This window comes from Bufo gargarizans, chromosome 3, assembly GCF_014858855.1.
Source record: "Bufo gargarizans isolate SCDJY-AF-19 chromosome 3, ASM1485885v1, whole genome shotgun sequence".
Lineage (NCBI taxonomy): Eukaryota > Metazoa > Chordata > Amphibia > Anura > Bufonidae > Bufo > Bufo gargarizans.
The window spans coordinates 286,441,697-286,451,982 of NC_058082.1; the positions used below are offsets into that span (position 1 = coordinate 286,441,697).

At 44.2% G+C, this 10,286-nt stretch overlaps 1 pseudogene; it reads left to right on the plus strand.

Moving 5' to 3' along the window:
- Window positions 1–3,080: 3,080 nt before the first annotated feature.
- LOC122931547 lies at window positions 3,081–9,016 on the plus strand (annotated as a pseudogene).
- The last annotated feature ends 1,270 nt before the right edge of the window (window positions 9,017–10,286 follow it).

A 10,286-nucleotide genomic window follows, 5' to 3' on the forward strand; every position in this document is an offset into this window, starting at 1 on the left:
CTAAGGCAAATCTCCAGGTCCTGATGGACTAACAGGAGAATTTTACAAGACATTTGAACATCTCCTATCCCCCTACCTACAGCAAGTGTTCCAGAAAGCTGTAGTGGAGGGTTCCCTCCCACAGGAAAACCAAATGGCCCTGATTGTCACTTTACCCAAGCCAGGCAAGACCCCAGACAAACCACAGAATTTTCGACCTATCTAATTTCTCAACATGGATTTAAATGTATACGCTAAAATATTAGCTAACAGACTAGCCCCCATTCTAACAGACCTGATCCATGAGGACCAGGTAGGCTTCATCAAAAGCAGACAAGCATTCGACAACACTAGGAGGGTATTGAACAAACTACACCATATCGACCACTAGAAATGATTGAATTTCTGAAAAGTTTGATTCGGGCAATTTTCCGTTTTTGACAAAAAATGTTTCTTTGTGACAAATAACTTAATGGCAGGCACAATGACAGGGAGCAGCGATAGCGTCACCCTCCGTCATTGTACCCCTCAGATGTAAAAACAGTGTGAAATTAACAATAAAAAAAATTGAATCAAACTTACCGCCTCCATTTACTCGCAATGGGCTGGCCGCCGCCATCTTGCTTGAAGATCTGGAGCAAAATATCACGCAGCGCAAGATAACGCCATAACGCCAACCGGCATGGGATTTTGGCCGAGATCTGCAATCAAGATATAGACTGGCAGGCGAGCAAATGGAGGCAGTAAGTAAATTTTTTTTGTTTTTTATACTTTCAGGTTAAATCGATTCGCTGACACGAAGCACGAGTAAATTCGGCTTCCAGGCAAATCGAATTTATCCTGAAATTCAGATCGAATTTCACTTCATGGGATTCTATTCGCTCATCTCTAATCACAACCATCCTTATCTGAGATACAGGCATTTTTAGAAAAGGCCAACCTCCCGCCCCTCACAACAATTAGATTCATTCGGACATCTTATTGACAAAAGTCACCACTGCCATCCGAAGCCTCTCCTAAGGCAAATCTCCAGGTCCTGATGGACTAACAGGAGAATTTTACAAGACATTTGAACATCTCCTATCCCCCTACCTACAGCAAGTGTTCCAGAAAGCTGTAGTGGAGGGTTCCCTCCCACAGGAAAACCAAATGGCCCTGATTGTCACTTTACCCAAGCCAGGCAAGACCCCAGACAAACCACAGAATTTTCGACCTATCTAATTTCTCAACATGGATTTAAATGTATACGCTAAAATATTAGCTAACAGACTAGCCCCCATTCTAACAGACCTGATCCATGAGGACCAGGTAGGCTTCATCAAAAGCAGACAAGCATTCGACAACACTAGGAGGGTATTGAACAAACTACACCATATCGACCACTATAAGCTACTATCCATCCTGGTGTCCCTAGACACTGAGAAAGCATTTGACCACATAGGATGGTCTTATGCCTGCTCGGTCCTGGAGCGTTTTGGCTTTCGGGGGGGGATACTGCAGGCCATTAAGGCCCTATACTCAGCCCCTTCAGCTAAGGTGTTAACAAATGGGATTTTGTCAGATAGCTATGACATCACTAATGGCACCCGCCAAGGATGCCTCCTCTCCCCCCTAATATTTGTACTTAGTATGGAATCGCTAGCTGCTCTTCTTCAGGCAGACCCGGAAGTGAGGGGTATACAGATAGGCAACCGAAAGCACACAATTTCCTTATATGCAGATGATATTATAATGACCCTATCTTACCCCAAATCATGGCTAGCTATGGCATTGGAATGGATCAGACATTTCTGACAGATATCCTTATACAAACTTAAAGGGCTTCTGTAACCCCACTAAACTCTTTTTTTTTTTTGGCACCTTATAATCCCTGTACAGTGATAGCAGACAGGGCCAGCCAGAGGACATTCGCATTCGCTGGCCCTGTCAATCAACATGCGGAGGGGGTGTCCATATAATAGGAGGATGCGGCTGGTAGACAGGTGATTTACATATTATAAAAGTACGTTTTATTCATGATCTACTGAACCAAAATGACTAATAACATTATGTATTCATATATCGCTGTATAGGGATTATAAGTAGCCCAACAAAAAAAAAAAGAGTTTAGTGGGGTGACAGAAGCCCATAAAACACGTATAAATTGCAAGCCTTGCCAGTGTCTTTACCTTCTTCATCTATCAACTACCTCAAGACACGCTTTCCCTTACACTGGCAAACCGACAAAATTGGGTACCTGGGCACTAATATTCCCTCCTTCCTTGGCCGAATATACAAATATAACTACATTCCTATGCTGTCCTCCTTGCAGGACAAAATGTCCCGACTGTCTTCAATTGAGATATCCTGGGTAGGGAGAATTGTGGCATTTAAAATGCTACTGTTACCTAAACTGCTATATTTATTTTGCACAGTCCCCATAAAATTCCCTCATAGATTTTATGTTACAATGCAACAATACATTTCACAATTTGTCTGGGCGTGGCCTGGCAATGGCAGAGTGAACACGCCACTTCCTCGAGCTCCTGCCACGCAGCCACCAGTTCTTTCAGCAGAGCCTAATTAGACAGCCTATTCACAGCTCCAATGGCAAGGAGGAGAAGGGGAACTGTCCCAGATCAGCCTAATCCTGGTTTCCCCGCTTGACAGGGCGACCTGATGATTTTTCGGCCATCCAGACCAGCAGAGCTCTGACACAGTACACCACAATCCAAACGCATCTCCACCGCCCTCACCTCGGAAGCAAGAACCTTGCCTACAGCGGAACACACAGTGAATCTAAGACATTCCCCGTTCACCATACCAGACTCCTGGGCCGACGGGGGTGCCGCACCCGAACAGACCACTGCCTTAGCACAATAACAGCCAGGCCATACTCAACACCTCTTTGGGGGATGGCATCGGGGATGTAGATGGAAATCTGCACAAATCTCCTCAGGGGGAAGCTGTTGCTCCTGCCACTCAGGACCCCTCTGACTGGAGGGCATATATCAACTTGCTTCCTACAAGGCAGGACATGGAGAAATACGTGGAAAGGTTGGAAGCTACATATAACAAAGAAATAAGCACACTACAAGCCAGGGGAATCCGCTCTGGGCAACATGGTGGTGGAGGTGGAGAAAAAACAAGAAGCTGCTTCAGTGGGGTTGGATGCAGTGAATTTGCAACTCAAAGACCATGAGCACCATATTAAGCAGCTTTACCATTTACACAATGACACCGAGAATAGAGATCGTCAAAACAACATTAGGGTCAGAGGACTTCTAGAGTCAATCAAGCCAGATGAACTTCTGGCCACTTTACAAGCACTTTTTGGTGCCATTTTGAGAAGGCCTGTAAATGACGATTTGGAAATAGATAGAGCTCATCGTGCCCTGGGCCTAGTAAACCCTGACCCGAACAATAGGGATGTCATATGCCGCCTGCATTATTATACAGTTAAAGCAGAGATCATGATGAAGTCAAATTCTACAAATTCTGCAAGATCTTTCCCGCTCTACACTCACCCAGTGCAAAGCTTTACGGCCTCTCCTGGACATTTTAAGGAAACAAGACACCCCTTATACCTGGGGCTTTCCCTTCCATCTTGTGGTCAGTAAAGATGGGAAGAGATGTGTATTATTAGATCCAGAAGACCTTCCGAACTTCATATTCAGCCTGGCTCTTCCATCCGTTTCTTTACCGGACTGGAGCCCCATCTCTCCTATTGAGCCCTTGGGGTCCCAGGACTGGACAAACCTCCGAAGCCTAGAGCTCTCCAGGGAATCAGATCGATCAGGATACCCGAAATACCTGAGAGGGGCTCTTGGAAATCTGTAGCTGAAACTAGTCCTTCAACACCAGCCGTGTGCTGTTTGAAAAATGCAGACCCTGGCTGACGGGGACTCATCTCGGCTCCTCTCCCCTATATAGCGCCTCTCTAAGTACTTTAGGCTCAGTTAGGCCTTACAGTTGTATTTTTGACTTCTGAGTTATTTAGCTTTGTACTTATTTGTCACTCTACTATTTCGCTATGGTCGCTTAGTGGCAGTCTCGAATAGTCATTGTCATTGTCAGTCATTCTCTAGTTAGTTCGGCATCTACTGACATTGAGTTTACTCAGTTTAGCCATATAGGCAATATCTTACTGTAGGCATTAGTTCCCTGACAGCTGTGGGGAGCTCCTTTAGTTTCCCATAACGCTAGGTAGAATACTTAGTTTTGTTACTTGATCCCTCACTGCAGGTTTCTTTTCCTGCTTTGTGATCTTTATTGGCTTTTCTTTTCTTTACCTCTTCTCCCTCTCTTCTTATGCCCCCCCTTTTTTTAGATACCATGTCTGGGCCCACAATCAAATTGGCATCGCTCAACGTGCGGGGGTTCAATGTGCCTGAAAAGAGATCCCAAATCACCTATGCCATACATAGAGAGAGGGTACAGATCTTATTATTACAGGAAACACACTTCAAAACGGGCCATATCCCAGTTATGAGATCCAAACATTACACATTCTGGCTGCACAGCTATAATCCGGAAACTAAGTTGAGAGTAGTTTCAATAGCCCTACATAAATCCTTGATATACACCCTTATAGATACTAGAATATGTGCAATGGGAAGATTTACTTTTGTCAAGGTGTCCATTCAGGGGAGGATATATACCATAGGTAACATTTATCTACCAAACACAAACCAAGATAAAGCATTACAGCGCATCTTCAATAAACTAGAAGGCTTCAGAGAGGGAACAGTATTAGTGGGTGGAGATTTGAACTTGACATTAAATCCGGCCACGGACTGCTCCTCAGGCAGATCCTCTGTTCCTACACATACCCTTCACAAGTGGCGTGCCCAGGGGGAGGCGTCCACGGGTGGCGGCTCTCACGGGGGTGCCAGGCCCAGAAGCAATGAGCGCTTCCATCAATACAGATGGAAGCACTCATTGCTAATGCGCATAGTTCCCTACTCTGCTGCTGATCACCGCCATAGACTTAAGGCCTATGCGATACTGAAATCCCGGCGCAGGCACGGGCGATGACGTCCTGTGCCGGGACTCAGCAGCACAGTGCCGGGACTCTGCGAGCAAGCGCAGGTGAGTATTTAGCTTTTAGTTTTAGTTTTTTTTCTTCTTTGAATTCTATGTGCCAACTTTGGGGGACATGAGAGGGTGCACACAGGAGGACATATGGGGGGAAAATATGGGGGGATGCTGTGTGGGGGCAATTTTTTTTATTTTTATTTTATGTGCCAACTTTGGGGGACTTGAGGGGGTGCACACAGGAGGATATGTGTGGGGAAAATATGGTGGGATGCTGTGTGGGGGCAAATTATTATGGGAGGGATTACTATGTGGGGCAAATTACTATATGGGCAATGTGGGGGAAACTACTGTGTGGAAGGCAATGTGGGGGAAACTACTGTGTGGGGGGCAATGTGGGGGAAACTACTGTGTGGGGGGCAATGTGGGGGAAACTACTGTGTTGGGGCAAAGTGTGGGAAACTACTGAGTGGGGGGCAGTGTGAGGGAAATTACTGTGTGGGGGAAACTACTGTGTTCGGGACACTACTGTATGGGGGCAGTGTGGGGGAAATTACTGTGTGGGGGAAGTGTGGGGGAAACTACTGTGTGGGGGCAGTGTGGGGGAAACTACTGTGTGGGGAAAACTACCGTGTGGGGGAAATTACTGTATGGTGGCAGTGTGGGGGAAATTACTGCATGGGGGCAGTGTGGGGGAAACTACTGTGGGGGCAGTGTGGGGGAAACTACTGTGGGGGCAGTGTGGGGGAAATACTACTGTATGGGGGCAGTGTGGGGGAAACTACTTTGTGGGGGAAACTACTGTGTGGGGGACACTACTGTATAGGGGCTGTGTGGGGGAAATTACTGTATGGGGCAGTGTGGGGGACACTACTGTATGGGGCAGTGTGGGGGAAATTACTGTGTGGGGCAGTGTGGGGGAAACTACTGTGTGGGGGCAGTGTGGGGGAAATTACTGTGGGGGGCAGTGTGGGGGAAACTACTGTGGGGGGGACACTACTGTATGCGAGCAGTGTGGGGCAAATTACTGTGTGGGGGACACTACTGTGTGGGGAAAGTGTATGGGGGCAGTGTGGGGGAAACTACTGTATGAGAAAATTACTGTGTGGGGGAAATTACTGTGTGGGGGAAACTACTGTGTGGGGGCAGTGTGGGGGAAACTATTGTGTGGGGGAAACACCACTGTATGGGGGCAGTGTGGGGGAAATTACTGTATGGGGGCAGTGTGGGGGAAACTACTGTGAGGGTGCAGTGTGGGGGAAACTACTGTTTGGGGGAAACTACTGTTTGGGGGACACTACTGTATGGGGGCAGTGTGGGGAAAATTACTGTTTGGGGTGGTGTGGGGGACACTACTGTATGGGGCAGTGTGGGGGAAATTACTATGTGGGGGCAGTGTGGGGTAAATTACTGTATGGGGGCAGTGTGGAGGAAACTACTGTATGGGGGCAGTGTGGGGGAAATTACTGTGTGGGGGAAACTACTGTGTGGGGGGCAGTGTGGGGGAAATTACTGTAGGGACAGTGAGGGGGAAACTACTGTATGGGGGCAATGTGGGGGAAACTACAGTATGGGGGCAGTGTGGGGGAAACTACAGTATGGTGGCAGTGTGGGAGAAAGTACTGTGTGGGGGACACTACAGTATGGTTGCAGTGTGGGAGACACTACTGTATGGATGCATTGTGGGGAAATTACTGGGTGGGGCAAATTATTATATGGGGCAGTGTGGGGGAAACTACTTTGTGGGGGACACTACTGTATGGAGGCAATGTGGCGGAAATTACTGTGTGGGGGAAACTACTGTGTGGGAGCAGTGTGGGGGAAATTACTGTATGGGGCAGTGTGGAGGACACAGTATAGGGGCAGTGTGAGGGAAATTACTGTATGTGGGCAGTGTGGGGGAAACTATTGTGTGGGGCAGTGTGGGGGAAACACTACTGTATGGGGACAATGTGGTGGAAATTACTGTGTGGGAGCAGTGTGGGGGAAATTACTGTATGGGGGCAGTGTGGAGGACACAGTATAGGGGCAGTGTGAGGGAAATTACTGTATGGGGCAGTGTGGGGGAAACTATTGTGTGGGGGCAGTGTGGGGGAAACACTACTGTACAGGGCAGTGTGGGGGAAACTACAGTATGGGGCAGTGGGGGGGAAATTACTGTGTGGGGGATACTACTGTGTGGCGAAAGTGTGGGGGTCACTACTGTGTGGGGGAAGTGTGGGGAAAATTACTGTATGGGGCAGTGTGGTGGAAATTACTATGTGGGGCAAATTACTATATTGGGCAGTGTGGGGGAAATTACTGTATGGGAGCAGTGTGGGGGAAATTGCTATATGGGGGCAGCATGGGGGGCCTTGCTATTGGGGAGGCACTGTAGGGGCAATTCTGTTACTTCTGGGGACACTATACAGGGATTATTACCTGGAGCACAATATAGGATGTTGTTATTACTAGGGGCACTCTAGGGGACATTATAGCTGCTGTGGACACTATTGTAAGCCTTGTACCGGGGTGGGCTCCCCAGAATACAGCAAAGTCACAGACAAGGAAAGCGACACTGACACCAGCTTACTATGCAAGAACAGAAACTTTACTTAGACAACGAGTAATAACATGAGCATCACCAAAACAATACAAAAATGCATAGAAAACGCTATATCCCCGGACCCACAGTCAATGTCCCTGCCCACTGGACAGGCCTAGCCGATGGCGGACACAGCAAAGCCTGTGTCCGCCATGCAAAATATAAGGTCAATAAATAGTGTTCTAGCATTTGCATCTATGGGAGCTAACATTACTCCGCCTTCTGGCTATGGGCCATACTGTTTTCGAATCCATGGTTTGATTTGTCAAAGAGCCGGAACACTGCATCCTCAACAGGGTAAATCAAACAGTTTGCACAATTATACATTTTAGATCCCTCTGCAGCTGCAGAGCAAAGAATGCAAATTTCTGATAACTCAGGAATAAATTACAAGCTTATGCAAACATTATGGTACATTTATGGCGCAATTCAATCCTTTTGCCGAGGCCTGCAAAATGTTGAACCAAGTAGAAAAAGAATATGAAGAGGTTGCTGCAAAAAACGACAATTTTATTAAGGAAGTGTCCATGACAATAGTACAAAATCATAATAAAGTGACCAAAGGCGCTATAACGCACCAAAATATAATGAGGTTGCTTTTATTTTTCGAAATGATGATGGAGAAATACCACTTGAAAGAGATCTTATACACTGCAAAGCAAGTGAAGGTTATACAAATAAAATTAAAAACACAAAGAATTAGTGTCTTTGATCCAAATTTGGAACCCATGGTTTATCCATTGTTATTCCCCTATGAGGATCAAAGCTGGGGAATTGACATTCCATTGCAAAACAGAGCACAAGCTTTATTAACTTTAGCAAACCAGTCACACAATCCTAGAGTTAGAGTCACTCAAATGCAATACTATGGTTACCGTCTTTCCATTAGAGAGTATTTTAACCCCTTCTTAAATGCAGGCCGCCTTACATAGCAATATATAGTTGATGCATATATAAAAACAGAAGCCAACAGATTCAATTATATACGTGAAAATCAGCCTAAATTGCGAGTTGAAAAATACCCTGGATTAATGGATCATTTACTTAATGAAGCCAATGAAGCAGGCCTGAGTCCTGGAAAAATGTATATTTTGCCTTCTTCATTTGAAGGGAGCCCCAGAAACATGCAACAAAATTATCAAGATGCTATGGCAATATTTAGAAAATATGGAAAACCAGATCTTTTTATTACACTGACATGGAATCCCAAATGGGAAGAGATTGTACATAACCTACAACATGGACAAACTGTTGATGGATAACCACATTTAGTTGCAAGAGTATTTAATCTAAAACTTAAAGCTCTAATTGATGACATCAGAAAAAAAAAATCATATTTTTGGAGTCCCAAAAGCAATGGTCTACGTGATAGAATTTCAAAAGAGAGGTTTACCACATGCTCACATACTTCTCATTCTTAAAGAAAGCTATGGATAAAATTGTCTCTGCTGAAATCCCTAAGATAGAAATCACTCCTCGCTTACATACAATTGTAGCAAAACATATGATTCATGGACCATATGGAGAACTCAATCCTAATTCAGGATTTTCCAAAGGAATTCCAACAAAAAAAACAATCTATAATTCTTAATGGAAAGAAAATGGATAATTATTAGGTTGTACCATATAATCCTTACTTAGCGTTGAAGTACAATTGCCACATTAAAGTCGAAGTTTGCGCATCAGTGAAAAGTGTCAAATATCTTTTTAAATATGTGTACAAAGGTCATGATTGTGCAAATATACTCATTTAAGAACAAGGTACTTTGAATCACGATGAAATAAAGACCTTTATTAATTCAAGGTATGTCAGTCAGTGCTCCAGAAGCAGCATGGCGTTTGCATGGGTTTGAAATGCATTATCAATTCCATACCATCCATAGATTAGCGTGGCATCTGCCTGAAGAACAATCCGTTTTTTTCAACCCAAATAACATTACCACAGCGGTACAGAGAGCTTTAAACCGTTATACTCAAATGACAGCTTGGTTCAAATTGAATCAACAAAAAGAGGAAGCAAAGAATATATTATATTCTGACATTCCTTTGCACTATGTGTTTGACTCACAAAATTGTTGCTGGAAATTACTAGTGTTGAGCGCGAATATTAGAATTGCGAATTTTAATCGCGAATATCGCCACTTTGAGAATTCACTAATATTTAGAATATAGTGCTATATATTCATATTCGCGAATAGTCTTTATCGCAAATTTATTGCAAATTTATTGCGAATATCGGCACTTAGCAACATCCCTAGCAACCAATAAGAAAGTTGCCTACCCCTTAGTGTTGATCGCGAATATTCTAAACGCTAATTTTTATCACTTTTAATAACCTAGAATATAACATATTTTCAGTTGTTTCACACTTTTTTGTTATGTATATAATTCCACATGTGTTAATTCATAGTTTTGATGCCTTCAGTGTGAATCTACAATTTTCATAGTCATGAAAATAAAGAAAACTCTTTGAATGAGAAGGTGTGTCCAAACTTTTGGTCTGTACTGTATATATATATTGGCCTTGTTACGATATATATATATATATATATATATATATATATTATATATATATATATCCCTTGTCAAGTGGGATATATATATATATATATCCCTTGTCAAGTGGGATATATATATATATCCCTTGTCAAGTGGGATATATATGTAGAGGACCAGTATATATGTATATATGACAGCCCTGAATGGT